At 41.8% G+C, this 25068-nt stretch overlaps 1 long non-coding RNA gene across 4 annotated transcripts in view; it reads left to right on the forward strand.

Annotated features, from left to right (window-relative positions):
* The window catches only part of LOC148051038 (uncharacterized), a 143519-nt gene that overhangs the window by 65511 nt on the left and 52940 nt on the right, over positions 1 to 25068 (forward strand). Inside the window, exon 1 of one of the 4 annotated variants that reach the window (XR_015700641.1) lies at positions 15750 to 15918. The exons of the other annotated variants lie outside the window; for them this stretch is intronic. This is a non-coding gene — a long non-coding RNA (uncharacterized LOC148051038). Of the gene's footprint in view, positions 1 to 15749; positions 15919 to 25068 lie in introns of those variants that run through there. 4 annotated transcript variants of the gene reach the window in all.

Consider the following 25068-nt stretch of genomic DNA (forward strand, 5'->3'; position numbering starts at 1 on the left):
ATAAGAGACTGACAATGTCTAATTGTCAATACCCCTCCCTTGAGAGACATACAACAGCATTGCTCCTCAGGGCATATTCCCCACTGCTGTATTTAGAACAGTTTGAAAAGACAAAATTTTAAAAATAATAATCTTTCCAAAAACTCCCCACCCACTAGCACTCCTCTGCCAAATTTCAGTTTGAAGAAAATGAAAAAGGACAAGTTTATACACTCTGATGAACGGGAGTTCAAAATGGAACCTGAACATCATAATTCTTGCAAACGTACACTGATAATGGAAAGCAGTGGTGATGATGGCATCGTGCCCAGAGGGGCCCTTTGTTGTAGATGTTTATGGTGTTGCTTCTTTTTGCAGTTTATATTAAAGGTGAAAACATCTGTTTTCTTCAGCATTTAAGACTACTTTCCTCCCTCTCAGCTTATCAATAGAAATTTTAAATAAAGCTACACATCAATAAGTCTGCAATATTGTTAACTGCAAATCACTTGCATAGTGAGTTTAGCTATTTTTCTGTTCATGAAACTCCCACTTTCTGCAGATGTTATTTCTTAGGGTTATTTGCGAACATTTGCCACAAAAGACAAAGTGGACAGTTGTCAGACTTTTGCTGCTTCTATTAAGTACTTGTAAAGGAAGGGTCACCTAAATACATGGCATCATCTCTGTTCCCAGATTTCATAGACAGTATTTGCCCTGTGGATGCATACTAAGTCTAAAGTGAATGATAATATCAAATAATTTTATTGGCTTGCAAACACTTGCTTTAGAAAATCAAAGGAGGCTGAAATGTCATGGTTGGATGTTGCTTTAAAACTTACATGAACAGAACTCTTTTGTGCAAGTTGTCTCAAACACCATGTAGGGGGCTTGAAATTGGGTGGAATAAGAATGGCTTTGAATTTGTAAATACAGGAGTGGATTCTGGGTTGCACAGCATCTGATCAAATTTAGTGATGTGAATTTTGCAGCTTGGAATCAGTTGTCTTTGTGCAAACTCCACTTATTCAGGTCAGGTCTGGGCAGTCATTTCTAAAGGTTGTAGAGTATGTTTGTGTCACTATGATTTGACATCAAGTAATAGGTATTTTGCCTAATCTCATGGCTAAACCATTACTGTAGATGAATTCTGACATCACTGAATCCTCTGAAGCACCAGTGAAATCTATGTAATTAAAGGCAGAATTTAATCTTTAGATTTTATAAGGCTATAACAATTACCTTTTACCCATGCACATGAAATACTGCATCAGGCAAATCTATAATTAGTTAAAACTAAAACAAAGTGCATTTCTATTATTAAAAATATTGCATAAAAGTCTCAGTGCCACGGCTGAAAAATCAAAGCCAACTAACAGTTCAGAGACAGTTGCTGCTATAAAACTTTTGACCTTAGTTACCGAATGTACATACAAACAAATAAACTAACCAGACAAAGATAGTCCCCTAGGAGCAATTGTGATTTGCAAAATTTTGGGGGCTTTTAGCCAACCTGTAAAGTTGATGGAATAAAAAGCTTGCCTGTGTATGCCAGCTCATTAATCAGTGCCCTTTTTCACTAACTGAACGGCTGGTTTGTAGATTTGCTTCTACTCAAGGCATCCATTTTTGCATCCTTTCCAGTAAATTTTGCTGACTCGAAGGCTCCAGGAGTCAGGAGGTGTTTTGCTGAAACATCATGGAGAGCACTGCGTATCTTGCAGTGATAGCTCTGTGGAAGTCTGTAAGTCCAGTCTTGCCAGTTGTATTCTTTAGATACAGCTATCCTCTTGGATACTTATTGCTTCATGTTGGCTTAAAATACTGCTATGCTATATTGTCAAATCTGGGACCCCTTGGATAACTAGTTCCAAATAAATTTCTTCAGTAATGTTAGAGGTCTTTGATGGTAAGCATTGCTTGTTCAATGCATCTCAAGTATGCCAAGTTGGTTCTCAATGTTCCTGTGTTGATTCTGCTATTTATTGTTAGCCTCTGGCCTTGGCACATCTCACTCAGAGTCCTGAGGATTATCTCAATGAGGATTTGTATTAGTCTCCATCATTCAAGTCTTCTTGCAGTCAGCTGCAATCATGCTCCAGTGATCAGCAGAAGTGGTCATTATTGAACCTTACATATTTTTTCCATCTTCAGCATAAATTTTACTTTGACAGCATGCTCATCCCGAAGGCCCCTTAGAGTCCCCTTTGAAACACATATTAGAGGCTTAAACTCGTTGTCCTCCTTTTACATATTGGGGTATGTACTGGTACATACAGGGGACAGTTCAGGGTAGAGCTTTAGAAAGTGACAGCTCCTTCTTAGTGTCTTTGAAGACACATAGGACATGTTAAGCTTTTTTTCCAGAGCTCTGTTCCCAGCTAACATTGCCTACCAACTCTGAAAACAGGGTTTTGTATCTCTTAGCCTGAGCCGCCTAAGCTAGGGGAGAATCATAAATATGAGCCTCAGTTATGTGCAATGCAGCACCTACGTGGTGCAGCTGAAATCAGAGCTGTGGTGCCTCTGACATCCCTCTTTAGGACGTCTGTCAGAGTTTGTGTTTGAATAGCTGTATAACACGCTGATCTTATCCCATTTCAACGCACACCTACTCAAAGAATATTGCAATTGGCTTACATAAGAACTAGACAAAACATTGCCATTTATAACTCATTCACATTGTTAAAGCGTGAAGAGAATGATCCCTTATTCACGTTTCGGTTCAGACGCTGTGTCACGGTGAGGCACAGGCAGTAAAATAGACAAGGGGATGTTAGGAAACCAGCTCAGCAAAAACTTATTTAAAAGTTTACAGAAGGTCTTCCCATGTTCAGGTGCATGGAGGATGGTGTGAGGATGCACAGTGTGAGGCTGCCTGTGGCTCTAGACCCTAATCACTGGGAGTGGAAAGGAAGAAACACAGTGAGAAATGGGGTGACTGTGGATACCCACTGTGAGCCACAGAAAGGCTCTGAGATGTAGCTGTAACCCTAAATGAGGTGCCAGCAGCAGAGAGGTAACACAACAGAAGAAAGCATACTACAGCTTTTTGTTTTGTTTTGTTTTTTAAGTACAAGGGCACTATTTCTCTGTGTTTTGGGGCAAATCCTGTTGTTCCCTTTGCCCAACCCCTAGGACTACTCCTGGGAGAATAAAGGGCTTAGAAAGCTTGGGAAAGTAGTCCCACATCTTTGCAGCTAGTAACTAAGTCCTGTAGGCAAAGCTGGAGAAACACAGGCTTTGTTCTGGAGCAAGAGCTAAGGGCCATCTTCTGCCCTTTACCCAATAATGTTTATTTCCTGAGTGCTAATCTGAATTAAATCTTTTCACAAGCTATTTTTGAAGCAAATCAAAGTTTCAATATGGCAGTCCTATGAGCTAGGCTTTGAAACAGCAAATTGCTATAACAAAAGGTTAAAGTATCACACTTAAAAATGACTCTGCCTTCAGAAAAAGGCCACACAAAGCAACTTACATTTTGTCCACCTAATAAGATACACATGGAGCTTACATCAATAAGCCTTTAATCGTACGTGTGTCTTCACTGGCTGTGCTGCGACTTGTTTGGGCTGTATAAACTCTTCAGAGCCCTGTCCTTGTATATTTGTGTGAAATGTCTTGCACACCTACAGAGCTGTATATAAAAAAATAAATCCTAATCCTCATCAATAATCAAAGAAGGGAGCAGCTGCAGGCTGTACTTTGGCTGACCCTGGCCCAAGTAAGCTACAGAGAAGAAAATAAAAACCCTGTATATGGCACTGTGAAGCAGTAGACAAGTGTCTCAGCTCCTGTCTGAAATGATCAGCATACCTGCAACGCTGCAAAAACACGGAGGATTTTTCTTCCCATCAGTAACACGGTGCTGCACCAAGTGCCTCCCTGGTTCTGCAGATCCTTGCGACCCGCATAGCCTGTGAAGGGCTGTGGCAAAGCATGTGCATGGGTAGGTCCAAGGACAGGAGGACAGGCACTGGGACTGTCTCTGGCCCAGGAGGGGAAGAGGCAGGATGACTCTGGGAGTGTACCTGCAGCCTGACACAGCTCCAAGGATGGGAGTGTCTCTTCTTTCATACGGGCATCACTTTGTTGAAGCCAAACTTCCCATGCGGCCATTTCCACAGGCTGCTCTGTGTGATGCTGGCGTTCTCAGGATGACACAAGGTGCGAATTTGCTCTACTTTGTCTTCACTGCCTGCCAATCTTTGGCTGTTTTCAGTCCTCGCAGGGATAGTGGATATGCACAATTTCATGTGTTCCACCACAGCTGAATTTTCCATACAAATCCCCACTTTACAGCTCTCCTGTGCTCTCGAAGATGAGAAATTATGTTCTTGCCAGTTTAACCTATGTAAACTTCATCATAATCTGAGTTCGGGAGAGAATTAATAAATCCCAGTGCATGTTTCCTGGGAAGGAATTCTGGTCTGTTTTCAAGGCGATGATGCAATCTCTCTGATGGAGTGAGAATAGCTTTTCCTTCAGTCCACACCTTGGTTTGCACATTAGTTACGTAGAACAAGTGAAGTATTCCCAAGAACACCAACAGAAGGGCAGTAATTTTCTTTCTCTCCTTTTCCCACCATTCTTAAATCTTCCCTGTTCTTCCTTTCAGCTTTTAAAACAGCATGTACTGCTTTATTTTAAAACTTAAATACTTCCATCAGACCTCTTCTGCTGGCTACACGCCTGTCTTCCTTCCGCCTGCTGCACTAAAAATAATGCTGTGATCATGCCAGCAACAGTTGATGGAGGACCAGCTTACAGGACTGGCTGAATTGGCAGTATGCAGAGCACCAAAGTAGCACTGTTACATTGCTGCCCGAGAAGTGATGCAAACTTTTAGCTCTTTTATTTTAAAAACTTTGCTTTGTCTCTAAACAAGTGTGCAGTTAACATCTGTCCTGCAGAATAGCCTTTCTAGCAAGGAGTAGTTGCACTTGTAGAGAGTTTCAAAGTTTACCAAGTTTTCTTTTCCCCTGTCTTTGCCGTATCTTTCCCAGTGCTCTTGTTTTCCTTTTTCCCTAGATAGGAGGTAAATCAACATTGATCTCTTAAGGCTGCATCCAAAATGCCACAGATAGATAGATCTTTCAGGATCTATGGACAATCCATTTTCAGACAACTTGAGTTTTTTCTAATGGAAATAGTTATTCTCCTGGAGCTGCTTCTCAAAGACTTAAGGCAGTGGTTATATAAGAAAGTAGGTAACTTTTAGTCACTTTGGTTGGGGAAGCAGTTCACCAGTAGCATTTTGCACTATTTTGTTTTTTTTGTGGTCTGAGCTTTCTTGTTAAACTGCTGTAATTCACTATTAAAGCTAGAAAACTATTTCATAAGTGCATAAGCACTACATGACATCTCTTCCTATGTGTTGTGGGTTGTTATTAGTGCCTTTGTTGGATGGCTTTTGTTCTCTTTACTGTTTCTTAGTCTGATCTGTGGACTGGCTCTCACTTTGGGATAAATCGCAGTTTTGGAATATGGAATGAAATTCTGCGGCTTATTTGTTTGGCTTATTTCTTTGTTGTGAAGCAGTTAGTACCTCACTCATGCTGTAAATGTACTTCGAAAAAATCTATATCGAATAATATACAATTTAACTACTTTGAGATCAATATTCACCCATGTGTCTGTCCCTGCTGCCTAGTGGTCTTCAATTGTTGTTCACTAACTAAAACCCCATTGAGTCTTACTTGCTCTTTTGCTTTTCTTATGTAATGTCCTGGGGATGCAGGTGGTCAGTGAAGGACAGCATAAGGCCAAGTCTAGCAGAAGGCTTCTTTGGCCTCAAGACAATCTTCAAATCTTCGCTGTCATTTTTCTAGAGTTGCGAAGGCCATATGGCCAATTTAAAACTTAGCTTTTAGAGAAGCAAGGAGACAGACTGTAATGTGGAGCTCACTTTATCTAGGAAATACTGGAATTTTGTGAAAATAAGGGGAAAATAAAGAATTCGCAGTTGAAACTGATTTGGAGATGAAACGTAACTTTATTGTTAATTTTGTATAAAATGCTGCCTGCAACATCTTTTGAAGCAGAGTCTTCTGGGGCTAGCCTAAATCAGTTAATGGGCCTAATCAGAATGGGCCATAGCTAAGGCACAAATTCTGCTTGTAAATCGAAGCTTTCACTGATTTAACTGACTTGGTACAAGTTTGTGTGTAGATGAATATGAAGTAAAAGTACAAGACAGGATGTCTATTACTGCTGTGTGCATGCCAGCACTGGTAGTTTAGATTGCGTGAGAATAGATTTTAAAAAGCATGCCTGATTTTTACTTTCAATCCTTATATATATTGCTTTTTCCCTTTACATGCCCATCTAAGCTAATAAACTTAAAAGAAAAAATAAAAGGCCTTTGCGTGAAGTAACAAAGCTGGACAACCAACATGCCTTGGAGAGGCCACTGGGTTCCACCCCATGGCTCATTAGAGTTCAAATAAGAAGAAATTAATTGAAATGGAAAATACATTCCAAAATGCTGAGAAGGAAGGAGTTATTTAGACTGAGTTATGGGGACAGCTTCTTCTGGTGCATGAATGCTACTAATGAAAATGTTCACAGCATATAGTTCTACTGGGAAGAAATCCATGTTGTTTGTGCCCTTTCTGTCATTGCATTGTATGATTAGGCTAGTGAATAAGTGTATTTTCTTGGCATTAGAGTTCATGAAAACCATAACTGAATGTTTGGTGATTTGCTAGAAGTAGCTTTCAAAGCGGGTAAAATTAAAATTAGGGTGACAATGGGACTTTGAATCTCACATTGTGTGTCTTGCTTTGGATAGGTCCCTGGGAATGTATAATGCAAAATGCATCAGTGACAGATCAGCACTAAATAATGAAATTAATTTGCCCGACCTCTAAAAGCTGAAATCTGCAAATCTAATTTCCTGTAGAGGCTTTCACTATTGTTTACAGCTGTACCGTAAAGCATATATGGATGTACAACAGGAGAGTCATCTGGCCTTAAATGCAGTTGATTGTTTGGCTCAGGAGTGTAATAAAACTGTCAGCCAAACTCTGCCATTGAACACTGAGTTATCTATATTTGTGACAGGAGCTTGTCAGTGATTTCCAGTAAAAACTCCTGGAGGCCTAATAATTGCAAAAATGCTGAAAGAGAATTTTCACTCTCATTAAGAGTCAGAAATGGGTTGTATATTAGTGGGCTACAGTCAAACTACACACGCTTGAACTGCACAGAGCCGCCCCTCTGCTGTGCATACTACCTGCCTTGCTGTCCCATCCCATCCCATCCCATCCCATCCCATCCCATCCCATCCCATCCATCCTTCTGTAGTGCATGATCCACTCTTGGCACCACCATCTCACTGCTGTTTCATCCAGGAGGGTGTATTGGGAGCTATAAGTATCCTTATTTTAGCTAGCAGAGGTGAAAGCTGTAACGAGTCCCCCATTATTGCTGTGTTACCTGGCACAAGCATGCTGCCCTTTCTTATGAAGCTCTCAGCTGAAAGGACACCCCAGAGGAAAGGGGGACAGAGAGCTGGCTGTGCTGGCTCTGGCAGCATCTCTTCTGGAGCATGTGCAACACCCCACGCTCAAGACCACCAGCTTTGCTCCTGAACTCACAGCAAGCTCTCCTGGGCTCCCTCAGTTACCTGGGAAGTGGGTGATGGGTGGACCCACAGGAACAACTCCCTTCAGGCAGAGGAAGGAAGTGACTCCAGCCTCCCACATCTTGGACAAGTGCTGTAACCACTGAGCTAGTGAAGGCAAAAACAGATGCTGCCCCTGCCAGGTTTGGGAGAAAGGGCTGGTGTCATTACAGTACCAACCTGCAGGCAAGCATGTGGGTAGTGGGCGCTGTGTCTTTGCAGTCCAGAGGAAAGCATGCAACATGATTAGGGTCAAAGATATGTCTCTCTTCTTGGCGTTTACTATAGGCTAATTTAGATGGTTGGTTTTCTTGCACACTTCCTTCGTGTCTGTGTCTCTAGAGGCATTGTACAGGGAGCTATACTGAGCTGTACTCAGGGTTGCAGGTTCTGCTGGGTGGTTGAGCTCTTAAAAGTCAGCATTACAATGGTCTTTTGTGGATGTAATCCTTGGGAGTGTAAGTCTTCTTTGCAAAAGTGATTTAAATGATCAAGTGCCTAAGAGAGCTCCAAACGACCAGAAGAAATACTTCTTGCCCTGAGCTCTTATAAGTACCTGTAGCAAATTTTCATCTGGAGGGGTAAGAGTATTCCCTGTGCCACAGAGCTTAGTCCCAGCAAAGCAGACAACAGGTACTCAAGAGATCACAGAGGGGAATTTGAATTTATTTTATTTGTTTGTATTTATTTTCTTTTTGTCTACATCTGAGTGCCTCTCAAAAATTCAAGGACTTTATTTAGAAAGACATCAGTGGTAGAAGTACCAGTACTGTAACAGTCATTGCTGTTTTCATGTGTTTCTCAATTAATCCACAAAACTCCCTTCATACTATTCATTCAGCCTCTGAAAATCAGATTTTAAACTTGACCAAAGAGCTTACAAAGGAAGCAAGTGCCTCAAAAGAGGCTGAGCCTCGGAAGTGTCAGCTGTGATTCATTAGTGTCATAGAGACACATAATCGAGCTGATGAGGACAGGGAAAGTTTCCATAACAGCAACAGTACTAAAATGAGACTGGAAGAGTTGTCATCATTGTTTGAAACAGACACAACCCCTAAGCAGATCACTGTTATTTTCTAGACTCATTGCAGCGCTCAAGGCATTGTGCGACTCACAAAGCCCCTCAGCCACCTCCTTCCCTTCAATTTCTCCATCATTATGGAATTTAAATAGCTTGTTCTTCTCAGACAATAGATTTGTCTTTCTTCTACCAATACTGTATTTATTATAAATGACATTTCTGCTTAAACAGAAGGGTCTTGATTCAAAAAGGACAGCAGTCAAGTTTTCTTTAGCAGACAAAGTAGAATTCCTTTTAAAGAATTAAACTGAGTAGATTTCAAATATTTGCATAACAGCCAGACTTGCGTTCAGAGGAAATTCAGTAATTTCAAGAACAAATGAGTTTAAATCTAATTGCTGCTCATCTATCTATCTACCTACCTACCTACCTACCTATCTATCTATCTATCTATCTATCTATCTATCTATCTGTTTTAATTACAAAGAATTTTCTAAACACAGTAGGATGGCCACAACCTTTATGACTAGCTTTGGCTGCAGGAACAAAACACAAAGTTTATTGGCAGGCTGATAAAGACTGTACTTCTCAATCTGGAAGTGTTAATCTTACTTGAGATACACTGGTGAGTCTGCTGGGAGCTACTCAAAGTTTTTTTAAAGTGCTAATTGCATATATTCTCTTGATGTTGTTTCCAGCAAGGAAACAGTTGGGAATCTTTTGTTGCGTTGGGCATTGCATTGAATTGAGTTAAAGTCAAGATAGTGTTTCAATAGCTCTGTTCTTATGTGTGTTGACTAATGCACAGGGTTGGAGAAATGGCAGTATGTGTTTTACAGCCAGCAGTCTGTGGTTTACGCCCCATAAGCTGTAGATCACCCACGTTTCTGTTTGAGGCAAGCCTCAGCAAATTCAGGCTTGCAGGATTTCTTTGTATGGTTTGCAGTTCCAACCTGCTGAGTCCTGTTTGGATGTTCAGGCTCATGTGAACTAGGAAATGTCCAACTGATGTCCAAAGGAAACAAAAATAATTCATTTGGAATCTGATCCAAAGTTTACTGAAGCCAGTGCTGAGCCTCATGACTTCAAACAGCCTTTTGGTCAGACGTGTCTTCTGTAATGTAACCAATGACATTCACCGCCTGCCTGAATGCGTTTCCCTCAGCTAAGATGAGTAGGAAGGATCTTCCCAAGGCAACCTCCTGAGTTGTGAAGGACTGCACTAGAGTCGCCCTTTTCTATTAATTTTGTGGTGACCAGCATCCTAGAGGAACATGCCAGAAACAACCTGTTAAAACACAGGCTGAGGGCACCTGAGCATCATGCTAGCTGGAAGAGCGAGTTGAGAGCAAGACCCCACATTCTCCAGGACTGGTAGCAAAATGCTACTTAGACACAGGGCAAACATAACAGGAACTGAAACTTTCACTGACAAGCGCAGAGTGAAGGTGCTGGCTCGAGCTATTCCTTCTGCTTGAGCAGATCATGTTGAGTGCCATTACGCGGCACGTGCGGGACAACCGGGGGATCAGGCTCAGCCAGCATGGGTTTATGAAAGGGAGGTCCTGCTTCACTAACGTGGTCTCCTTCTATGACAAGGTGACCCACTTAGTGGATGAGGGGAAGGCTGTGGATATTGTCTACCTGGACTTCAGTAAAGCTTTTGATACCATTTCCCACAGCATTCTCCTGGAGAAACTGGCTGCTCACAGCTTGGATAAGTGCACTCTGCTCTGGGTTAAAAACTGGCTGGATGGCTGAGCCCAGAGAGTGGTGGTGAATGGAGTCAAATCCAGTTGGCAGCCAGTCACAAGCGGTGTTCCCCAGGGCTCAGTGTTGAGGCCAGTCCTGTTCAATATATTTATTGATGATCTGGATGAGGGGATTGAGTGCACCCTCAGCAAGTTTGCAGATGACACCAAGTTGGGTGGAAGTGTTGATCTGCTGGAGAGTAGGAAGGCTTTGCAGACGGATCTGGACAGGCTGGATCAATGGGCCGGGGCCAATTGTATGAGGTTCAACAAGGCTCAGTGCTGGGTCCTGCACTTGGGTCACAACAACCCCACGCAACACTACAGGCTTGGGGAGGAGTAGCTGGAGAGCTGCCTGGCAGAAAAGGACCTGGGGGTGTTGGCTGACAGCCACCTGAACATGAGCCAGCAGTGTGCTGAGGTGGCCAAGAGGGCCAATGGCACCCTGGCTTGTATCAGGAATAGTGTGGCCAGCAGGACTAGGGAGGTGATAGTGCCCCTGTACCTGGCACTGGTGAGGCCACACCTTGAATCCTGTGTTCAGTTTTGGGCCCCTCACTACCAGAAGGACATTGAGGTGCTGGAGCATGTCCAGAGAAGCGCAACTAAGTTGGTGAAGGGTCTAGAGCACAAGTCATATGAGGAGTGGCTGAGGGAGCTGGGATTGTTTAGTTTGGAGAAGAGGAGGCTGAGGGGAGACCTTATTGCTCTCTACAACTACCTGAAAGGAGGTTGTAGCGAGGTGGGGGTCGGTCTCTTCTCCCAAGTAAGAAGTGATAGGACAAGGGGAAACGTTCTCAAGCTGTGCCAGGGGAAGTTTAGGTTGGATATTAGGAAAAATTTCTTCACCGAAAGGGTAGTCAGGCACTGGAAGAGGCTGCCCAGAGAAGTGGTTGAGTCTCCATCCCTGGAGGTATTTAAAAGACGGCTAGACGTGGTGCTTGAGGACATGGTTTAGTGGCGGACTTGACAGTGCTAGGTTAATGGTTGGACTTGATGATCTTAAAGGTCTTTTCCAACCTTAACGATTCTATGATTCTATGATCATGAACTGAGGCAACTGATGTGTGTGACAATATGGAGGAGTGTTTGAAGAGGGGCATAATGCTGCTCCAAGGCAGCAGGAGTAAAGGTTTAGGTGCTTGTGACTAATCCCTCATTTCTTAAAGCTTTTTACTTGTAAGCATGCTTGTTGGTGACTGCTCTGAATTCAATCCTGGTAGGTTAGTTTGGGAGAGGTTAGCATCTGTCCCACCTCCCCCTCCAACAGCACAGCTCTGCACCGGCACGCTGCAGGCCTGTGGTTAAGTGCTGCAATCTGGTCCTGTATGAAATACTCTACTCTTTAGGTTTGTGGTACAGTAACTTGAGCAATCCCTGCTATGTGTGCCTTGTCATATGGCACTATAAAGTAGGAACACGCTTTCCTACAGTTATTAATTTTCTCCTGCAACATAAAAAATATGCTAGATCTGCCACTAGAGTTCAGTGTTTTCAGGCTCCCTGATCCTGAGGGGCAGTCCTTGAGGGGCAAATGCATTAGATGAGGAAAAGCTTTTTGTCTCCAGCAATATTTCAGAACGTTTTTCATGTATTTAACATGCTGCCAGGATACACAGGAACATTTGTACTAGATATCAAATGGAGAAGTCTTCTCTAGAAATGAGATTTTTCTCTACTGCCTTCTTTAGTTTGTCTCTAAAAAAGATTATTCTTTTTGTATCTGAATGTCTACTTTTGAGAGACTGATCACACAGCACTGGAGAAGAGATCTGAGTGAAACTGTGTATATTAATTTGCTCCTTGCTGTTTAAAATTATAGATTAATTCAACCAAATATGATTAGAGGAGAGGAGCAAAAATTTCTGTATCATCTTTGTCAGTTGAATATGAAGCGTTAATGTTTTTTGGCTTGCTTCTCTCTGATCTGCAAAGAAGAAGGTTAGGAAATATCTTTGGTCTCATCTTTCCTGTTATGATAAATAACTGATCTGTGGTCAGAGCCGTAAAGTTCATAACCTACCCAGAAAAAACTTAGGAACAAACCACTGCTGCTGCAACATTATGTAAAGTGGAAAACCTATTTTCCTGGGGAGGGGTGCTGCTTAAAGATGATTTCACAAAAGAGGAAGCCCTTGCTGTTTATCCTGCTTGATCCAAATGTGCAACATTTCCTGTGGCCAGATGCAGTAAAATCAAAGGGGGTAGCCATTTTCTGTGGTCTATTGCTTCCTATAGCATACCCATATGAGAGGGGAAGAAAATTACCATTTGTTATAAAACTACCCCTAACCTTCCTTATCTGATTAATCAATTAAAAACAATGATACATTGGTAATAACCCCACAATGTCCAACTGATAATCTGTTTTTCACATCTGTCTGGCAGAACCACTGTCTATTTTAAGGTGACAGAAAGCAGTTTTACATATACTGCAAGATGGAATTTATCCTTAAGACTTTGCAAACACAGAGGGCAGACAGCTGATAAAATCTTTGCTTGCAGGAGGTCATCAAGTGTTTGATTGTGCAAAATAGTTAAATCTTGGGTTTTAGAAAATCAACATGACTATTTAGAGCAATCTAGAAATTAAAACCCTTGTTAATAATCAACATGTATGACCAAATCTTGCAATCCTGACACAGGCATAATCACTACTGAACTTGGGACTTTTGCACGTTCAGGTACTGTATTATCTTAATTCCTGTGCATTTCAATTATCCTGGAAGGTCCTTAGGACTCCACGGTAGGCAGCTTTATAAAAACAGAATATGGACAGAAAGAGAGCCAGCCAGACTTCAGGCCTTCCATCAAATGCAGACAGACACAAATGCCAGCAAGGCACTGGCAGAAGTTGTGTCATTCAAGGCCAAAGGTTAGTGCATTGACTAACACCGAGAACATTCGCAGGCCTGAGAGTACACACATTCCTCATTCAGACTACTGGAGGGACTTTATTTAGATGTATACAAATGTTTGCCAGTTACTTACAGAAAGTCTGTGGCAGATGAAGAAGGCTCTACAGTCTTTTAGGAGTGGATGTAGTACTACCACACACACACAAAATTATATTAAGAGAAAATTATTTAGGTTACAAGGTCAAACACAAAGCAGATAGCAAATGCTGTAATTAAGATTACCTGCTCAACTTTGTTTCAAGTCCCCAGTGTGTCTGAATAAAATTACCGTCTTTAATTGCACCCTGTGTATTTTATCTGTGATGGCTCCTACCTGAGCTAAGCAATATTCAGCAAGTCTGGAAAATGCAGAGTGGTCTCTAAATGGATTTAGTGGAATATGTCTACAGATTTTACCAAGAAAACAAGCCATGGCCAGTGCAGTAGAGAGCTGGCTTTCACCTTTGTTTAGGACTGAAGTTGTAGTCTGGTGAGGAGGAGTTTCTTTAAAAAGTCTACGTGTGTGCACAGTTACCCACAGCCATGTGCTGGGAATGCAGTTCTTCCCGTTTTCTTAAGTGCCGAGGTAACTATGCCTCCTGGATCCTGCAGTCTGGTGACTGGCACCCCCTAAATACTGAAATGATTGATGAAATCAGTTGCCAGCTAGAGTCCTGGGTGGGTAACTCAGGAGACAGAGGCAGGATTCCTGGATTCCACTTGTGTCTGACTCAGTGTGGGATCTTCAACAGCAAATGTAAGTCAAATCAGGGCATGCTCTGATCTGTCACGGAAGGCAGTTATGGGATTAATGAATGTTTGTCAAAGCTAGTTTAGTCAATACTGCAAAACTCAGGCACAAGTAACTCTCGGGTGTTGGATCCCATTTTACCAGGGACAGGCTGACAGAATTAACGACGATGCTGCAGTGCAAGGCAATGCTGAGTTAGTCTGCTGAGAATATATGTTCCTTCTCAATACAGGGCTTGCAAGAGTGTTTTCTGCCCTCCCTTTCACTTGGCCACCGCCATCCATAGTTGCCTGAGTTCATTCATTGAACCCACATACCATTTTAGCTGCATGCTCCAGAGTACCCCTCTCTTTGCACTGGCTCTGCATCCCTGCTCCACATCTCACACAGCAAAGGATGGACCCAAATAATCTAAGGACACAAATATATGCGCATGCACCAGCTACTTTGCACTAAGTCCAATTCTTTTGGGACAGGTCAGATTTACTTTTCATGCTCTGAACAGCTTACAGGACTCACACCACATTTCTAAAGTTTCCCTGAGGCATCAGACTGACTGCCGCTGTGCAGAACAATGGGGTAATCAATGCAGGCACAGTGGGGCTGTCTAATTTGCCTGGAATTGGGACAAATCCATGGGAAGAATTGGGCCAAAACACACGTTCCCAGAGTGAGTGTCTACAACATGCAGATTCTTTGGGAGAGCAGCAGACTTGCAGAGCAGCCTAGCGCAGGGAGCTGCCTCAGAGCTCCTCCATCAATGGTCCCACAGCAGCCAGGGGAAGGTAGCAGGGCTGTTTTCCTGCTTGGATCCTCAACAGTTCCAAGGAGAAAAATAGAAGAAAGTGCTCTTTATTGGATACTGCCTGCTCAGTGGTACTGGGAAGAGTCTGAAAGACAGTTTAGTAATGAAATGAGTGTGCAGATCATCCCACAGTTGGTTTGTGTGCATCATTGGCTCCTAAAATTCAGGTGCCAACTTCCTGACCAGAAATCAATATTCTCATTCTGAAAAAATCAAAATGCTGAAAGCAAGTGTCCCAAATCTGAGACAAACTAAATGTGGGTATGTTTTGCGAATTATCAAAGAAAAAAACATTTGGGTTTCATTTAGATATTGACCCTTTATATTTTAAAATATTTCTTAGATAACTTTTTTTTCCCCTTGGTAAAATGTATTCAAATGAAAATGAAACATTTAATTACAAAAAGGTTAGCATGGAAGTTTTGAAATATTAAAACATTGAAATATGTTAGGAGTCATGAAAAATGATGTAAAGTATTCCTATAATCAAAACTAGTCCAGAACTTAGTCTGGTATCCATATGAATCACAGTAAAACTGAGTTCTTTCTGTATGCTATTTCCCTGTCTTTCTCACTCACTGCTTTTGCTGAAAAGAAGTTCATCAAGATGATTTTGTGTTACCTATTTTACAGTAGTTAGTTAACTCATCAGTTGGAAGTTAGTCGGAGATTAGGAAGCATTATGAAGTTATCAAAAAACTGGCATGTTAGGATGAAATCAGTTAATCTTTAGCCTCACAGGATAGAAAGAGGAAATGTAATTGCAACACTGAACTGTGTTTTACAGTCATTATCACTTAGAAAGCCCTTCAGATAATTCTATAATTAGCATGGGACATGTAACGGAGGGAAAAATACCTGACACAAGAGGAACTTAGTGAATGTTTTCATTCACAAGTGGGATTTAGCTGCCACGCCAGTGCAATCTGCTGAAACAAAGCTCCTTTGAGTAACAAGTCATAGTTTGTGATATCTTAGGGCAGCAGACACCTGGACCTTGACTGAGTGGCATGGCTCAAACAGCTGCTTGCGCTCATCGCTAAATAGCACACGTGGTCGGTCAGGAGCAAACTGTAGTCACCAAATGGTAAGCAAGACTTATTCCAGTCAGGCAACTGACTGTATTTGTCTGATTCTCAAAATACCTTTCCGCACAATTACTGCTTCTGTTAAATCACGGAATTAAAACCAACTCAGTTTATCACACATGTTGATGTTTATATAGTACCTGTCATCACTCACTCAAATGGATAAGAATATGGATAGAGATTAATTTGTGCTCTATATTTTGTCTTGAAATATAAACAGTGTTTTTAACTACTAATTCCTGAAGTGTGACACTTTGTAAAAGATCTACCTAAATCTTAACAATAGTTACTGGTGCTTTGTTCAGGGTTGATTTGCTCCAGCGTTATTTATACAACAAACAGAGTGTTTCAGTGATTTCATCTCTGCTGAGGAAACTCAATTAAGTTTTCAAGTATTCAAAATCCAGGTTCTAATGCTGAACTGTGTAAATAAAAGATGACAAAAGAAAAGATGGATTTGTGATTCTTTTAGCAAGGTAAGAAAACCGTGTTGGATTTCTTCTGTCATTTAAGAACAGTTCTTCAGAAATTGCCTGCCTACCGTTTTTGAGGGGGAAACTGCTGTTCAGTTAAACTGTTGTGGGAAAATTTCTGCCTGTGTAGAAAATGTATTTTTTTAATCAGGAAAAAAAGAGAAAATCTATAAATGGAAAGTAATTATTTTTTCTAAAGGATGATAAAAATAATTTCCAATATTACTACTCATAATATGAACTTCAGCTAAAGGACATGTTAATGGATATGGGTTGAAGACTGAGCAGTTCTGGGAAGGGGACAGCTTAGTAGCACCACCACAAGCAGCGGATGATACATGGAGTTGCATCATACCAATGTGGGGGCCCATATTTCGAGAGTCGTATACCTTAACAAAGGCTTCGATCCCTAGGCTGTGAAGAACGCGTATAAATGCCCAGTTCAGGCTCCAGATCATCACCCTAAAGTCACAGATCTGGGATTCAGAGCTGCAGTTGTAATCAGGCAACCAGAAAGCTAGAAACATCCTTCTGAGCTGTGTCTGGGCAATGCCTCTGTTTTTCATCTCCTGTAGGATATATTGATGGGAAAATTCTTCAAGTCTAGTTTCCAGATTCTGCAGGCAACTGTATCTTCTAATCCTGCTCACATTTGAGATGAACTTTTTCTTTCCCCTTTTCTTACTGGAATCCTGTTCTGGCCCTCATCCTCTCATGACCAGAAGCTTTTCTTCAGTTTCTAGCCCAAATATATTCATGTATACTTTATACCTGTTTTTCTTTAGTTGTCTTTTAGTTTCAACAGCTCTTGTAGTATCTCCCCACAGAGCACCTACAGGGAGCAGTAGCTTTAATTTAGCGTGGGAAAAAAAAAAAAAAAGCCAAACTCTGCTTAGAAAAGAGAACATAATTCAAAATCGGGCCATTTTCTCCTCCTCAGCACCAATCCTCAGGCATTTTGCAAAGTGCCATCAGCTCTGCTAGCTGCACCATCTCCTGCTCTCCGGCAGTAGTGGGGATCCAGGTTGGCTGAGGAGGTGATATTTCCTGCTTGTGAAACATTCCAGTGTAAGGAGGGGGCACTCTCACATAGTCTCCTCTTTAGCAAGTTATATCAATAAATTCCAAACAGAAATGCCAACTGCATACCATCATGACCGCAATCGCTCCAGCTAGAATGCTTCACATGCTGCCAGAGCTATCAGTGGAAAGGCAATGCTCTCTCTTGCTGCATCAGCCATCCTTCCAGAGCTGTTCACCAGCATATCCTGCCATTCAAACACTGATGAGGCGTGTTTCAAACATAACAGAAAACAGATGTTGTGTATTCATTGTATAATTGCACAGCTGAAAAGAGGTTACAAAGTGGCCAGATAGTACTAAGCAGTAACCGCGGGAAAGTATTCTGCGAAATCTCTGTGGACCAAGTTGGACGTAGCCATTCAGTGCTGTGGATTTAGACATTTGGGAGAGGTTAACCCTCATTTTGACTCACCTGTAAATCTCTTGAGTGATCTGTAGAGTATGCCCCTATAAGATGTGACTTGACTCTCCAGGTTAGCTGCATAGGCCCCACACCTGTTTACTCAACTGACCACAGCTGACGTAGCGCCTGTGCGGCACATGAGCATCCACGATGCGCTAAGCATGCATTGCATGGCACGTAAATGTATGAGCTTTGGGCATGACTGGTTCTGCAGAACAAACCCCTCCAAGTGTTCTGGTCACATCTAACCTTTATATTTGTGTTTTCAATTCATGCATTCTTGTGTGTATTCAGTGGGCCAAATTTTGTAAACAGACAAATGGTTGCAGCGCTTATATCAGATCTGCATTTGGATGTGTATGACTGTGCTGCCAAACTAATAGTTTGTCAGCATTAGCAATTGCTGACAGTATCATTAGTAATCTAACATTATTGGGTAAACAGGATTTTTGATTACAAGATTTTTATTCTCCCAAAGGTTAGAATTTCAAGAATAGAAATAGTTATTCAGCATTTGATATCCAGCCAGACCAGTTGAATTTTCACTAAAAGAAATAAATCCAGCTAACACTAAGCAGGGATACTTTGTAAACTTAGCCAGATAACTCAAAACCTTGACCAGTCCCAAAGTGCAGATAATTTATGATTTGAAACCTCATGCTATCACCACAGGACCCAGGGAAGAAGTTCAAGGGATACAACATATTTCTTGTTAGAAGCAGTATAAAATGACTCTCTACGCTGATGACGTTGTGATGTTTGTTACCCGTCCAGATAATTCCATGAAATCTTTGCTTGAACTTGTTGACAAAGTTGCTTCAATATCATCCTGTAATACTAATTGGACAAAGTCAGGGCTTATGCTAGTGAATGGTCTTTGTTCACTGCTAGAAATTAACTATTTAATTCTTAACTGGAAGCCTTAGCGTTTCACACCCTCAAGGTATACCCTCAGTGCAACTGCTAAATTTAAAGGTTAGAACCACCAGAATTATCAGGGAAGTGTCCGCAGATTGATTTCCTTTAAATTTATCTTGGTGGGGGAGACTGGCAACTAATAAGATTATGATTGTTCCAAAAAACAATTACGTATTGAACATGCTGCCAGTTGCTATAAATCCTGGAACTTTTCAAGAGATGGCTCCATTATTAGCAATGTTTTTGTGGAAAAATGAGAACCACAACATTGGCATTAGGAAAATCCTGGAAATTGATAAAAGCGAGCTTTTGTTTGGAGGCAGAGTATCATTTTGGTTCTCACCTCCTGAAACTGAAAGAGGCCCTGTGTGGTTTTACCCAGAGGAAGCTCAAGCCCAGCCTTGTTTATTAAAAATTCGAGCTACAATGTTATCTCCCCTGAAGAATCAGGTTCCACACTGGCATGATTCACCCCAGCTGGAGCCAAAGGGCTTGCTGCTAGCCTGACTGGGTGTAACTGTGTTTTTGATGACATAGGCAGGGAGTGAATCTGCCCCAGTCTTCCAGAGTTTCACATCCGTAAGGACGTAAAGTGTATAAAATATGTCCTGATTGCAGCGCAGTCTTGGCTGCCAGCAGCAGCTCTGGAAGCAGACCTGAATCTCAGAGGTGTCCCGTGGGCACAAAGAGGAGGGGCTGAGCAAAGGGCAGAGACCAGCTTTGGGTCTTGCATCTCCCTCCCCCTGCTCTTCTGCTGTCGAGAAGCCCCTCTTCATGCCTGTGGTAGCTGTAGAAATGCTTTCTAGAAAGGTATTTTGGGGGACCTTCAGTAATACTAATTAGAGAAAAATGGATTACGTTCCAAGACCACATGAATCCATTCCCAATCCCTGAAAGTGGCCGTGATACAACAGTCTTTGAAGCTGATGAGCTATGAGAAGTGTCTGCAGTATACTGCATTTTCATATATGTACATTATATCATATGCACAGTATTGATTCTGAGCATGTCCTCCCACAGGTGAAAATTGTCTTTTACTTCCATGTATATAAGAATGCTCAGAACACAGGAAAATGAAAAGCAATAAATATACTAACAAGCCTGTTAGAACTGTGAAAAAAAAAATCTAAAATCGCAGTAGTTATTCTATAAGATTGCTGGCATCTCTGGGATGACCTCATTCTTTTGTTGTGCTGAAATGACCTGCATCACTCACTTCTGGTTGTTTCTCTCGGGGTAACCTGTTTTTCTCAAAACCAGCTCCAGATCAGAGAAAAATCCTGGCTCTATTGAAGTGAATGGGAATTTTGCTACACACAGAATCTTATCCCCACATTTTCAAACATGAGGAGATGAAAATTTGGCTCTTAACTCTCCCTTGGGATTCTTGAATTAGTGGTTCAACTTCCAAAAGCTCTGACACCCACTGATTTCAATAGGAGCTGCTGGAGCTCTGTGAAAAAAGGTTGTTCGTTTCCAACGCTAAATATGGATGGTGGAATCTTAAAATTAGGCTCCTATTTTTGAAAATCTTGGCCCAAACCTTTATTAATACCACACTACCATGTGTCCTACATCTATTAGCAAACATAACAGCATTCAGATCCACATCTGCTGTATTCTGTAAACGTGGGAAACAAAAATGGTCTTTTAATCAGATTTAGATGAAAAGCTCTCTCTGAAATAATGATAGCCAGTTATGGATAGTCCATAATTTGCTATCAGTTAAAATATTCCCAAACAGCACAGAGGACAAGTGGTATGTGTATATCTGTTCCCAGAGAGCTCTGGTAATTGGAGTAATTTCAGCAATTTCCAATTTTAGAGGAAATAACTGATCCCAAGTTGTTACCTAAAGTAATTCTTACTGACAGTATTATAGGCTTGAAACATTTTCTGTTATGCCAATACCACAAACTAGCTGCGCAATTACAAATGTATTTGTCACTTCTGTATTTGTATTATTAACACTGGTAGTTTAAAAAAAAAAAACGTGTTACTTAGGACAGTCTCTGCCTCTGTCCAAAAAAAAAAAAAAAAAAAGGGTTTGATACGTTATTAAAATCAGCATTAAGTCAGATCTCCTCTGATATAATCTCACCAGAATTAACCAGCTAAATAGGGATGACTCTGATCTGAATTTGAATGGGAAACCTCTTGGTGTAATGTAAATGCTGGGAGAAGTGGTATTACTAGTTCTGCAGGTGGCTTGAGTCAATAGCCCTGCATTGCTTTTATATTGCATTGGGCTGTTGAGGGCACTGACTGTGTTTTTAATAAAAATTCTATGGGACATTTTGCAGAAGAATTAGTCCAGATGTTTTAGCTGGATTTCAATTTGGCTATCCTCTGCTTATCTCTCTAGAAACAGCAAGAGTTAGGGTTGCAAAATATTTTCCATTACAATCCTCGCTTTTAGCAGGCTCCCAATTTCCTGAACTGTGTACTTCTTTTTGCTGAAACTTCTTGAGTTCGGCTTCTGTTGTGCAGTGTGGTACAGCACTCTCTGTGCTATGGTTGAGCAAGATCTCTTCAGCCACTTCTGTGTGTGGGAGAGGAACTTTTTACACATTCCCCAGCGTAAATTGAACCACCTTGTTGTGAACAGAGCTCTGGTAAAAATCTCCCTTTCTCCAAAATGGCTGAAGTGTGAAGTTTAAAACCTGGCACAAACAAGGCAATTGTGGCTAAATGATGATTAGAGCCAGATTGTTATACCTCTCATTTTATATGTGCGTGAGCAGCAACCCCGTGGACATCACAGGACCCATTGGTAATACAGCATACTGCTGCATGTGACAGGGCTATTGGGACCTGGCTCTGGCCAAAGGAGGCAGGAACTGCCTTCGGTTTCTGCTGAAAATCGGTCCCCTTAATAATAATATTGCAAAGTAGTACCAGGTCTCTGTCTCCTACATCCCCTAGGAAGCAAGAGACGGGTAGTGAGAAGGAAACCACACAAAAGCCTTGTTGCATTGCTACATCAGCTTTCTGCATTTTATTACTGGAGGCAGGGTCTGGCTCCTCATCTGCTTTTCATCAAGGCTGAACCCTGTGGTACCCTTGTATGTTTGGGCCGTTTGAGGCTACCGTAATAAAAACAATAATAAATAACAAATAAGCAACTGGAGACTAAAGCTGTAGGATAAACTCCTTCCAGGTCCTAACAGGGTGAGTGGTAAAGTCCCGGTGGACCAGGAGAGCCCTGGTTGCTAGTCCAAAAGTCCAGAGGTGTCTGCAGGACTCTGTCATGGGACGCACCAAAGCACACCATACTGCTGTGTGGCTCATGCTCAGCAACGGTGGCTCAAAACAGGATCAGACCATTGCTCAAAGCCAGCTGCCCCACCACATCATGTGCCCCCACTTCCTACCCATAGCTTTGGCCCACACATTTCAGGAGATCTTATCTCCTTGAGTTTTGTTTCATAAGACTCCAACCTCTTTCGTCTTCTACATTGTCCCTGGCCTGTAGGGAACTCCCAGTGTTGCTGAGGGCATCCCTTTGTGTAAATAATGTATATGCCTCAGTGGCTCCTAAATATTCCCGACAGTTTATTGTTGTGGTGTGAAGAAGCATGTACAGCTCAACCTATATTTCATTTCAGGGCACTGAATTTCCCTACTGTTTTGCAGTGAAATGCATTTCAGAGCACAGTGTGGCACTGTATCTGAAGATGACTGTGACTACAGTCTTTGCGTTGAGGTGTTGGATTTGTCTTTCTGTCAGGACTGATCAACGGCTATTTTCACCAGCACTGTAGCAGGGAGCACCCAAGCATGGTCCAGTTCTTGCCCTGCTGCTGTATTAGCCTGTCAGGCTGTGCTAGCCAGAGCTACAAATGACCCAAATGAAAACAAGACCTGAAGGGTACTTGACAGGGTTTTCCCTTCCTGCTCAAGCAGTGGTCAACGGTGTGTAGCCTCCAAAATTTGGAACATACTTGACAGGTTGAAAAACTGAAAATCAGAGGCCACACCTTTAATGCCAGCTTAGAAATGTGTATAAAGCATCTGGTTACCCCCGTCTGGGAAGCTAATCCACAGAGAGTTGAAAGTATCTGGCAAAGAAACACATTTTGCCTTGGGCTTGATTTGGGGAGGGGAAAAAAAAAAAGTAATATTTCCAGTTTTTTAATCAGTCTTTGGCAGCCATGGAGCACTGCCTTACAGGATTACTATGATTATAGGCTACAGCATACACGGCAACTGAGGACTTTTGAATACCTGCTCAATGCCTGGTTGATGCGGGATTGGTGAGGATGAGCATTGTGCTGAGCTTGGGCAGAAGTGAGGGCCACATTTGTCTCCCAGTTTTTTCAGCTATAAAACATAGACATGTTCACATTACATCAGTATGTACCATAGTAATGGGCTATCCATTACATGACATCGTATTTTAGATCCTGTTGCCAAATTTCAGCAAGAGTGAATGAAGAAGATGAGAGATTTTTAATATATCCGGATGGTAAATAGATATGGCCTGTGTGAAAGATGGCTTTTCAATTTCGTCCTGCTTTACCAAGGCTGATTCCTTTCCTCAGCTTTTTCCATTTTAGAATTCTGTTACTACTGGATTTTTGCTGATAGAGTATCAATGTATTTGAAGGTAATTCTATTAGGATTCAATTCCTTATGAACAGTTTCACACACACTTTTAAAATTAATTATTTAGTAGTGTGCATAGATTATCTTATTTTAGGGTTCCTGAGAAGCCAAAGGCAGGACCTTAGCACTCAGCCACTAGCTTTTGAAAGGAGCCTGCTGTTGACACAACCCAAGCTGGTTTGTATGTTCTGGCTGTACAATCCGTATAAAGAAACCTGGGAGGCTGGGCAGGCATTCTCACAGGGCTTTGAACTGATGCCCTGTTGAAAAGAAATTGGGCACTCAGGTCCCATTGGCGTCCTGAACACTGTCCCCTTAACGTGCACTCAACGAACAGTCTGTATTAATGAAGGGCCCATTTTTCTGCTGCCCACATCAGCATCGCCCAGAGACATCGCAACTTGTGCAGGGGAAGATGCAAGTAAGTAAGATGAGTCTGACATGTAAAACCAGAAAAGGTTATGAAACATAGTTTAGGGCCTCTGAAAGGTTTCCTCACAGAGAAATGCAAAAGCAGCTCAGCGCGGTATTGTAATCGTAACAGTTGATTGGCCGTAAGCCACAGCTCTGTGCTGTTGCAATGTGTATTTTCTGCTGTTGAGACACGCCATGATAGGAAGCTCTGACATACCCACCAAGTAACAGCAGCAGACCTGTATCGGGATCCTTCCTATTTTTGAATGTAGGGTAAAAATGGCTGGGAACAGAACTGGGAAACAGAATTGCCATAAAATACAGAAGAATGGGGGCCCAGGGTTAGAGGGACCATGGCTTAGCAGAAGAGGTCTTCCTGGTGAAAAGAATAACAATGGACTACAAGTAAGATTCGCCTCAGAGACACAGAGTGTCCACAAGGCACTCACTGATGAAGCATACGTTCGTGTGCCACATGCCCAATCCATCATTATTTCAAAGCCATTTCACCATTGTTTCTATTATAGCCCATTGTAATAGGCTTAGATGAGAATTATGTATGGCATATTCATTCTTAAAATGACCTGGGGAAAGAAGAGCATTGACATATTACAGTGAGAGTATAAAGAGTGCTACGAACTCCAGGTAAGGTGGAGGACAGTATGGATTCCTCTTGCAGTTGCTAAGCCCAACACAGGTAGAAGCACTGTCAAATTTTATTTTTAGTTATTTTTTTCTGGAAGGATGATTGCTAAAGTTGGTATCCCACTGAGGTAGGCAGCATTTCACCTTTTGAGCAGCCTATTCTGCTTGCTTCTATTAGCACTCGGGAATTATTACTTCCTACAATTTGTACACTGTAGTACCATGTGTTGATGGTTGCACCCAGCCTTGGATGAAGATGTCAAAATGCTTTAAAAAATACAGTTAACTTCTAGCTCACCCACAGTCTTATTCCACTTTGTGCAAAAGCCCAATTAAATACCTTTAGCTCATATCAGGAAAGATATGAGAGCTCAAATTTGCAGCCTAGACTTAGCCAGACTTCCATTTTGTGGTCATCCCAAATTCCGGGTCCAAAAGCTTTGCAGCTAAAATGGAGATTAGTGTCAGTAAAGTTACTGTAAAGATGCAGAAATTAATAATTTCATCTCTAGAAATAAGGACTGAAACATATTTAGGAACAATGCTTCTGTATGCCTTCTACATATTTGGTGAACACTGGGCTACCAGACTGTTAATCAGGGATG

Source organism: Nipponia nippon, unplaced genomic scaffold, assembly GCF_047370975.1.
Source record: "Nipponia nippon isolate SJK-2023a ecotype South Korea unplaced genomic scaffold, ASM4737097v1 scaffold_7, whole genome shotgun sequence".
Classification (NCBI taxonomy): Eukaryota; Metazoa; Chordata; class Aves; order Pelecaniformes; family Threskiornithidae; genus Nipponia; species Nipponia nippon.